Source organism: Bos mutus, chromosome 13 (assembly GCF_027580195.1).
Source record: "Bos mutus isolate GX-2022 chromosome 13, NWIPB_WYAK_1.1, whole genome shotgun sequence".
NCBI classification, from domain to species: Eukaryota; Metazoa; Chordata; class Mammalia; order Artiodactyla; family Bovidae; genus Bos; species Bos mutus.
The window spans coordinates 48,462,487-48,473,211 of NC_091629.1; the positions used below are offsets into that span (position 1 = coordinate 48,462,487).

The 10,725-nt window shown below is 46.2% G+C and overlaps 1 protein-coding gene across 9 annotated transcripts in view; it reads right to left on the reverse strand.

Annotated features, from left to right (window-relative positions):
- The window catches only part of NCOA6 (nuclear receptor coactivator 6), a 96,426-nt gene extending 91,285 nt beyond the window's left edge, over nucleotides 1-5,141 (reverse strand). For 8 of the 9 annotated variants that reach the window (XM_070381617.1, XM_070381622.1, XM_070381621.1 and 5 more), the window contains exon 1: nucleotides 4,923-5,136. The gene's annotated coding sequence lies outside the window, so the exon portion shown is untranslated. Of the gene's footprint in view, nucleotides 1-4,922 lie in introns of all 9 variants that reach the window. The other variant, XM_070381623.1, reaches the window with a different exon arrangement.
- Between the last annotated feature and the right edge of the window lie 5,584 nt (nucleotides 5,142-10,725).

Consider the following 10,725-nt stretch of genomic DNA (forward strand, 5'->3'; position numbering starts at 1 on the left):
GCCACAGTCTGCCAAGACCTGACATTGATAGTTACGATTTCCCTACTCTAGGAATACTTTCCCAGTCTATTGACACATGATTTTCTTAAGCAATAAACAACATCACACTTGACAGCTCTGCACTGGCTTCCAAAAGTATTATTCTACAAAAAAAAAACCTTTTTCCTTATTATCTGCAGCAATCCACACTCATTTTCCTTTCACTCCTTTTTTAAACCTCTTTGACTGCCACCCCAAACTAGAAATCTAAAAAATTCCCCTTCTTGCTCATCACTCACAATGTAATTATATCAACACTTGAAAATTCTAACTCTATTCAACGTGCCCAGCTTCTGCCTTGGTTCAGGCCCTCATTCCCTCATTACTTCTTTTCTGCTCTCCAATCCATCCTCCCTCCAAAACACATTCATTTATCTCCTAAAAATTAAACCTCATCGTAACTCCACTCCTTGAAAGCCTTGAATGCCTCTCTAAAAGCCAAGGATTCAGTCCAAATTCCTTAGCAAGGTCCTTCAACCCAGGTTCCAAACAACCTTCGCAGTCTCATCTCCAACCACTCTTTCACACACACACACTATGCTGCAGACACATTCAATTACATTTCCTGAAAATGTATGTCCTTGCGTGAAAGCTCTTCTCTCTTCTGCATCTGGCAAACTCTTTTACCCTTCAGGACACATCTCAAGTCTCACTTATTTCCAAAGCCTTCCCTGATCCTAGAGCAGAGACTTGCCTACCTGTGTCCTAAGAACCTGACAGTTCTCCTTTGGCATTTAACATTCTGAACGGTCACTATTGACATGTTCACTTCTCTCATGGGACTGAATATCCAAAGTGAAAAGATCCTATCCTGCCTTAAAGACCTGTGACTCCTCACAGCCTATCATAATGGATGATATAAATAGATGTCTCAGCGAACAGTAAATGTCTGTTGAATGGAAGTCATCCTTTGTCGTTCCTTAACCTGGGATTCACAGATGGGAGTTCACAGACAGAATTCCGGGGGAAGGGGGGGAGGGGCTGTGAACTTGGACAGGAAAAAAATTACTTTATTTTCACTAACTTCTAATTGAAGTTACCATTTTATTCAAATATGAACATAGGCAGTAAGCCATTCTTGTAATAGCAGATCTGTGATTCTACTACTGTAGTCACAGATATCTTTATATCATATTATAGTTATTGCAGATATCTTAAAGAATTATGTTCATTTGATATAATTATCAGACCCACCACTAGATCTAATTTCTTAATTTGCTGATAAAGAAGTATATCTATATTACATCACAATTTGTATACTGCAGTAACTGCATTTCAATACAATTGGTTTCTCTATAACCCCATGTATTTTGTCTTATGCAATTAAAAATATTATTCTGAAAGGGATCCATAAGCTTTGCTAGACTGCCAACAAAGGTCCATCTAGTCAAAGCTATAGTTTTTCCAGTAGTCATGTACAGAGAGAGTTGGACCGAAAGGAAGCCTGAGCACCGAAGAATTGATGCTTTCCAACTGTGGTACTGGAAAAGACTCTGGAGAGACCCTTTGAGTGCAAGGAGATTAAACCAGTCAATCCTAAAGGAAATCAATCCTGAACATTCACTGGAAAGACTGATGTTGAAGCTCCAATCCTTTGGACACCTAATGCCAAGAGCCAACTCACTGGAAAAGACCCTGATGCTGGGAAAGATTTGAGGGCAGGGGGAGAAGAGGGCGACAGTGGATGAGATGGTTGGATGGCATCATCAACACATTGTACAGGAATCTGAGAAACTCTGGGAGATAATGAGGGACAGGGAAGCCTGGAATGCTGCAGTCCATGGGGTGGCAAAGAGATGGACACAACTTAGTGACTGAACAACAAAAAAGGGGCCCATGGTACAGACAAGATGAGGCTTTCCTGCATTAGATAGACCCAAAACAAATGAATCATGTTGCTGAATAAGGATACTAAACATATATTAAAAACATCATTGCTATGCACTCATCTCACACGCTAGTAAAGTAATGTTCAAAATTCTCCAAGCCAGGCTTTAGCAATATGTGAACCATGAACTTCCTGATGTTCAAGCTGGTTTTAGAAAAGGCAGAGGAACCAGAGATCAAATTGCCAACATCTGCTGGATCATGGAAAAAGCAAGAGAGTTCCAGAAAAACATCTATTTCTGCTTTATTAACTATGCCAAAGCCTTTGACTGTGTGGATCACAATCAACTGTGGAAAATTCTGAAAGAGATGGGAATACCAGACCACCTGATCTGCCTCCTGAGAAATTTGTATGCAGGTCAGGAAGCAACAGTTAGAACTGGACATGGAACAACAGACTGGTTCCAAATAGGAAAAGGAGTACGTCAAGGCTGTATATTGTCACCCTGTTTATTTAACTTATATGCAGAGTACATCATGAGAAACGCTGGACTGGAAGAAACACAAGCTGGAATCAAGATTGCCAGGAGAAATATCAATAACCTCAGATATGCAGATGACACCACCCTTATGGCAGAAAGTGAAAAGGAACTCAAAAGCCTCTTGATGAAGGTGAAAGTGGAGAGTGAAAAAGTTGGCTTAAAGCTCAACATTCAGAAAACGAAGATCATGGCATCCGGTCCCACCACTTTATGGGAAATAGATGGGCAAACAGTGGAAACAGTGTCAGACTTTATTTTTCTGGGCTCCAAAATCACTGCAGATGGTGACTGCAGCCATGAAATTAAAAGACGCTTACTCCTTGGAAGGAAAGTTATGACCAACCTAGACAGCATATTCAAAAGCAGAGACATTACTTTGCCAACAAAGGTTCGTCTAGTCACGGCTATGGTTTTTCCTGTGGTCATGTATGGATGTGAGAGTTGGACTGTGAAGAAGGCTGAGCGCTGAAGAACTGATGCTTCTGAACTGTGGTGTTGGAGAAGACTTTTGAGAGTCCCTTGGACTGCAAGGAGATCCAACCAGTCCATTCTGAAGGAGATCAGCCCTGGGATTTCTTTGGAAGGAATGATGCTAAAGCTGAAACTCCAGTATTTTGGCCACCTCACGTGAAGAGTTGACTCATTGGAAAAGACTCTGATGCTGGGAAGGATTGGGGACAAGAGGAGAAGGGGACGACAGAGGATGAGGTGGCTGGATGGCATCACTGACTCAATGGACGTGAGTCTGAGTGAACTCCGGGAGTTGGTGATGGACAGGGAGGCCTGGCGTGCTGCGATTCATGGGGTCGCAAAGAGTTGGACACGACTGAGCGAGCGACTGATCTGATCTGATCTGATGAACATCTTCATAACCTTTTTGCTGAAAGTCTTTTTTGATTATATGGGGCCCTGGGACAACTCTAACAAAACTGAGAATTCTCTCATAGCCCATGGGGACTTTGAACTCTTCTATCATGATCGAATTTTAATTACAGTCATGATAGAGATCCATTGTTCACTGTTACCTTTTAGGCTTTTTGTGTCCCTTTGCTGTACAGTAAACACCTAGCAAAGAAGGAGCATCTCTTAAGACTCTATTTAAAGATACAAGTCAAAAAGATTCTGAAGATAACTTCTTCGCACAAACAGAAGTACACTAGAGATTACCAAATAGCTAGTTATCTATACTTTTCTCCTATCCCCCTCAGTTTTTGTACTGACAAACTCAATACAAAAAGAACTTACTTAGTAGTTCTTTGATATATGCTGCCATACTTGACTTTTTAATACTTTTCGCCCGCCTGGCAAATTCCTCTAAGGCGGTTGTGTTGAATAAGGAGGCAACAGGCCTGAGTTCTAGTACTACTTCTGCCATTTACTGGTTAGATCTTGAGACGTCAACTTTACTTTTCTGAGTCTCAGCTAAAATAACTACATAATCTGAAATCACTACAAGATCTAAGGCCTTTGCAGTTTTCACACATTTAATCCTTTACCATTCTCACGGCTTCAATAACGCCTTTCTGATGACCTCCCCAGGTGACACTGCTCTTAAAAAACAGTGGGCTGTCCCCTTCCTAGGAAGACACCTTGGGTCACCGCCCACAAACAGCCGGGTCCCTCCTTTTAAAGACACACACACAAACTCCCTAAGTTGATGAAGGCTCTCTCTCTTCTTGCCAACCAGTTCCACTCTGCATTCTTTTGCTGGCCAGCTCCTGCACCCAAACCTCAATCCCCCTTCTCTCTCTTCTTCATCAAAGCCTTACTTTTTCTGTTGCTCTTGCCAATGCGGAGTGCAGGATCCTGGGGGCACATATGTCCTCAGTCCCTTGGGAGTTACACGGACTTGCTCCGCAACTCTAAGGACTAGACCAGTCTGATATTCGCCTCTGTACCCAAAGGGCCCCCATTTCCAATCAACCCTTTCACCACCACCACCCCGCCCCCCCGCAAAGAACTGTCCCAGCCCTGACAGCCTGGGCTCAAATCCCACGCCCCGCCGCGCCCTGCCGGCCTGGGGTCCTGAACATGGACCACGACCTAACCCAGCTCCAGTTCCTGCTTCCCAAGCCCCACGGATCCCGGTCCCGATCCAGTTTGGATCCAGCGACCCTTCTCAGCGACCCCGGCCACGACCCCACGTCCGACTCCCTCCAGTTCCTCAGGCCTGGAGCGCCACCCCGTGCAGACCCCGGTCGGCTCAGCACTCCCTCAGCTCCCGGACACCGAGTCCCGCACCCTCCCCACCACTGCCGGGCCCCCAGCGGTCCCCAGCGCCCGCGCCCGCAGGCCCCGGGCCCGCTCCCCAACATGGCGACGGGGACACGAGCGCGGCGGGCGGGCGGGGCGGCTACGGGCCGGGACCGCACAGGGGCCGTGCTCCACGGTCCGCCGGCGCCATTTTCCCGCGCCGGGCCCGGGCGGCGCCTCCTTCCCGCGGAGCCAGCCGGGCCGGCACCGCGGACGCCCGGCGGGCCCACCCCTTACGGGCCCGCGTCGCCGTCAGCTCACCTGAGCGCGGCCCCGGCCCTCCCGGGCGGGCCTCGGAGCACCGGCCCGGGCCGTGCGTGCCCGCGGCCCTCCGTGTGTCTGTCGGTCCGTCCTCGCGTGCGCCCGTCTATCCGGCCGTCGGCGCCCGGCCGCCCGCAGCCCGACCCGGCTGGGCCTCAGGGAGCCGGCGGGGAGGGGGATGGGCCGGACCGGGTCGGGGAGGGAGGGGGAGGGAGGGAGAGAGGGTGGGAGCGCGGGAGAGGGCGGGGCAGGGCGGGGGCGGGGCCTTGGCCACGTGACCAAACGTCCCCGAGCGCGCGGGGCCGAGCGCGCGCCAGCTCGGTTGGGTGCAGAGCTCGGAGCCGGGATATGAGATTGTTTGTCTCCTGGAGCTGTAATATTGCCAGTGGCTGCTGCTCCCATCTTGGAGTCACTGCACAGCCGTATGGGAACCCTCTAAGCTGAGTGTTCTTGGGCAAGTCAACTCTCCAATCCTCAGTTTATGCACCTGAGATATGGATATAATAATAGTCTTTGCAAAGAGGAAATTAGGGAAAGCATGGAAAGCCCTTGGCACAGTGCCTGATACATAGTATCTAATAATGCTAATGATGATAAAGATCATCTTTAGCCTTTATTACTGATGTCTGCCTGTAAGTCCCATCACTGTGACCCTAGCAGACTCAGTGGGTACAAGAGTGTGGCCCTTTCCCCCTCTTCCTAAATGTAGGGAGGCCTCCCAAGCACTGGGCTTGATGCCTGTCCTAAAGGCCTGGATTCAGATCTGGCTTTCACTCTCGATAGCTGTGTAATTTTCCTTTGTCTCAACTTCAACTTCCTCATCTGTGAAATGGGAGTTAAGGGTCTATTACAAGCATCCTGTTAGATAGATAAGCAGGGGATTCTTAGCTGATTATACAGCTCAGGCATATTGGTCTCATCTAAGAAAAATCAGAGTCGTTTCATTCCACCAATATATTTATTGAGCACACACTATGTGCTTGGAGTGGTGCAGTAGCCCTCTAAGGCCAGTCCACATTCTCCCTGGCTCCCCTCCAACCTATTCTCCACCCTGCTGTCAGAGCAATATTTCTAAGTCAAAAATCTGATCATGTCTCTCCTCTATTTAAAACTATTTGATGGTTCATAATGGAGAAGGCAATGGCACCCCACTCCAGTACTCTTGCCTGGAAAATCCCATGGACAGAGGAGCCTGGTAGGCTGCAGTCCATGGGGCGCTAAGAGTCGGACAGGACTGAGCGACTTCACTTTCACTTTTCACTTTCATGCATTGGAGAAGGAAACGGCAACCCACTCCAGTATTCTTGCCTGGAGAATCCCAGTGACGGGGGAGCCTAGTGGGCTGCCATCTGTGAGGTTGCACAAAGTCGGACACGACTGAAGCGACTTAGCAGTAGCAGCAGCAGCAGTGCTCTTATGATAAAGGCCAAATAGATGTCTCACTCTTGCCCTTCCCATATCGCCAGGCTTATCTCCTAGCACTCTTTAACTCTCTCTGGACTGTAAGTACATTGATCTCCACATTCTGTACTTCCTTCCTTCTTAGGATCCTTGCACATGCTGATCGGTCCATCTGGTGTGCTCCCCCTCCTCATTAGATAATTTGTCAGCCTTCGGATCCCTGTTCAAACATCACTACCCCAAGGACACCTTCTCTGAGGATTCTTTAGGCAAGTTCTCTTGCTTGTCCTCAATAGGACTCATTAGGTCGTTTATCACCTGTCTTCTCGAGGCTGGTGACCTCATTAGGAGGGAGAGTTTATCCATCTTGTTTACCACCGTTTTCTCAGCACATAGTACAGGGCCTGGCACAGAGCATATGTCCAGTAAATATTTGTTGTGTGTGAATCCTGAGAATGGTGGTGGACCCTAAAGGGCAGAGAAAAATAAAAAAGAACCACAGGCAGCCAAAAGGGCACCTTGGACACTTGAGCCCAAGAAATTAACACCAAGAGGGTTTACAAGAGCCTGGAAAAAAAATTTTAAGCTTTTTATTCTTTTAGAAAATGGAGTATGATTTACATACAGGAAAATGCAAACATCTTAAGTGTACACCTGATACATTTTACCTGTATTCCTGTTTACCACCACAGTTATCATTTTAACTTCAAAAAGTTAAATATAGAATTACCATCTGATCCAGAAATACTACTTCTGGATATTTACCCCAACAAAGTAGAAGCAGGGACTTAAACAGATATTTGTACACTCATGTTCACAGCAGCATTATTCACTATAGCCAAAAGGTAGAAGCAGGCTGTATATCTGTCAGATGAATGGATAAACAAAATGCAGCATACACATACAATGTAACATTAGCCTTGTCAGTCACCAAAGACCAACTACTATGTGATTCTCCATACGAGGACCCTGAAAAAGAAAGCTGAAACTGTTGGTGGCTCAGTCGTGTTCGGCTCTTTGTAGCCTTCCAGGCTCCTCTGTCCGTAGGATTTCCCAGCAAGAATATTGGAGTGGGTTGCCATTTCCTTCTCCAGGGGATCTTTCTGACCCAGGAATCAAACCCGGGTCTCCTGCATCGCAGGCAGATTCTTCACTGACTAAGCGACAAGGGAAGCCCCTATTAGTGTGTGACTTCAGGTAAATCTGGAGTTCTTATCTTAAGGATGATACAACTTGGACCAAAAGGAGAAAAATGACTCGTCCCACAGGGTCCGAAGTACTTTTTCCCTTTGTTTTTAAATCCTTACATGGTTTTTGTTCCCAAAAGACTATAAACTCTATTTTTGTAGTATCATAGCCTGTAATATAACTTAACATTTTTGTGCTACAATTGCCTCATCTGTAAGGTGCAGATAATAAGGGTACCTTACAGGATCAGACACTAAAGAATCTGCCTGCAATGCAGGAGACCCAGGTTCAATCCCTGGGTGGGGAAGATCCCTTGGCGAACAGAACGGCTACCCACTCCAGTATTCTTGCCTGGAGAATCCCACGAACAGAGGAGCCTGGTGGGCTACAGTCCATGGGCTCGCAAAGAGTCAGACACAACTGAGTGACTTTCAGTTCAGTCCAGTTCATTCGCTCAGTCGTGTCTGATTCTTTGCGACCCCATGGACTGCACCATGCCAGGCTTCCCTGTCCATCACCAACCCCCAGAGCTTACTCAAACTCGTGTCCATAGCGTTGGTGATGCCATCCAACCATCTCATCCTCTGTCGTCTCCTTCTCCTCTTGCCTTCAATCTTTCCCAGCATCAGGGTCTTTTCCAATGAGGCAGTTCTTCACATCAGGTGGCCAAAGTATAGGAGTTTCAGCTTCAGCATCAGTCCTTCCAATGAATATTCAGGACTGATTTCTTTTAGGATGAACTAGTTGGATCTCCTTGCAGTCCAAGGGACTCTCAAGAGTCTTCTCCAACACCACAGTTCAAAAGCATCACTTCACTTCCACTTCACTTCAAAATGAATTAGTAGATACAAAATGTTTAGAACAGTGACTAGCACTTATGATAGCCTCAATAAGCAACAGACTACCTGAGGCCACTGAAGAGGTTATCAGGCTGTTTCATAGAATTCTTTGAGCAAGAAAAGCAGCCCTGAGATATCCAGGACTGTTCTGGATTCAGATTTAGATAAAGAGAAAGTGTCAGATGCTCTGCTGCTGCTGCTAAGTCGCTTCAGTCGTGTCCGACTCTGTGCGACCCCATAGACGGCAGCCCACAAGGCTCCACCGTCCCTGGGATTCTCCAGGCAAGAACACTGGAGTGGGTTGCCATTTCCTTCTCCAATGCATGAAAGTGAAAAAATAAAGTGAAGTCGCTCAGTCGTGTCTGACTCCTAGCGACCCCATGGACTGAGGCCCACTAGGCCCCTCTGTCCATGGGATTTTCCAGGCAAGAGTAGTGGAGTGGGTTGCCGTTACCTTCTCAGTCGTATGCAATTCTTTGTGACCCACGGACTGTATGTTGGCTGCCAGGCTGCTCTGTCCATGGAATTCCAGCCAAGAATACTGAAGTGGATTGCCATTTCCTTTTCCAGGGGATCTTCCTGACCCAGGGATCAAAACTGGGTCTCCTGCACTGCAGACAGATTCTTTACTGTTTGATCCACCAAGGAAGTCCAATAGGTAAAGAGAAAGCAAATCAATTATTCTTTGAGGTGAACAATTTGGCTTTTTTTTTAAATTGGAGGATAGTTGTTTTACAATGTTGTGTTAGTTTCTGCTGTACAACTACATGAATCAGCTATAAGTATACATATCTGCCCTCCCTTTTGAGCCTCCCTCCCACCCCACCATCCCACCCAGCTAGGTCATCACAGAGCCGGGAGCTGAGCTCCCTTTGTTATACAGCAGCTTCCCACCAGGTATCTATTTACACTTTGTAGTGTATATATGTCAGTGCCAATCTCTCAGTTTGTCCCATTCTCTCCTTCCCACTCTGTGACCACAAGTCTGTTCTTTACGTCTGCATCTCTACTTTTGCCCTACAAATAAGTTCATCAGTACCATTTTATTAGATTCCATATATATGTGTTAGGGCTTCCCTCGTACCTCAGTTGGTCAAGAATCTGCCTGCAATGCAGGAGACTTGGGTTCAATTCCTGGTTCGGAAAGGTACCCTGGAGAAGGAAATGGCAACCCACTCCAGTATTCTTGCCTGGAGAATTCCATGGACAGAGGAGCCCGGTAGGCTACATAGTCCATGCAGTCGCAAGGGTCGGACACGACTTAGCAACCAAACCACAACCACCATGTATATATGTGTTAATGTAGGATATTTGTTTTTCTCTTTCTGACTTACTTTGATCGGCATTTTTTGAACATCTATTTTCATGTTTGTCCAATGGGCTTAAGCTTTGCAGTGGTAAGACTGATAGTGAACACTAGAACCATGTCTTTAAGAACAACATCAAACAGAAAAAAAAAAAAGACTAAAACCTACTAGAGAGCATCAACATGCTACTGTCTGTGGGATTCATCACGATGGTGCCAAATGGCAAGGTTATCACATTTGGTTAAGCAAGTTGTGTCTTACTGGAGGATATCACATGTAAGTGGATGCCACTCACTGGTACACACTGTAATGTAAACCTTTATTGTGGTAATTTACCAGTAGATGGCAGTAATGTGCCTTATTATTACGAAATCAATTCAGTTTTCAGACAATAGGAAATAAAGTGTCTTGAAGAGGGATAAAAATTTTGAAAAGTAGAATACACAATCGAAAAAAATGAAAGAGTATCAAGAAGATACCAAAAAAAGGGAGAAATATTCTAGGACTTATAAAACCTGATTTCAAAAATATTCTGAAAATTTTAAACATTATATTAGCATATAACATAAAGACATGAAAATACACAACTCATAAGTGTAAAGCCTGATGATTTTTCACAAAATGAACACACATGTCCAGTTCAGTTCAGTTCAGTCGCTCAGTCGTGTCCTACTCTTTGCAACCCGTGGACTGCAGCATGCCAGGCCTCCCTATCGATCACCAACTCCTGGAGTTTACCCAAACTCTTATCCATTGAGTTGGTGATGCCATCCAACCACCTCCATCCTCTGTTGTCCCCTTTTCCTCCCACCTTCAATCTTTCCAAGCATCACTGTCTTTTCCAATGAGTCAGTTCTATGCATCAGGTGGCCAAAGTATTGGAGTTTCAGCTTCAACATCAGTCCTTCCAGTGAACACTCAGGACTGATCTCCTTGAGGATGGACTGGTTGGATCTCCTTGCTGTCCAGGGGACTCTCAAAAGTCTTCTTCAACACTGCAATTCAAAAGCATCAATTCTTCAGTGCGTGGCTTTCTTTATAGTCCAACTCTCACATCCATACATGACT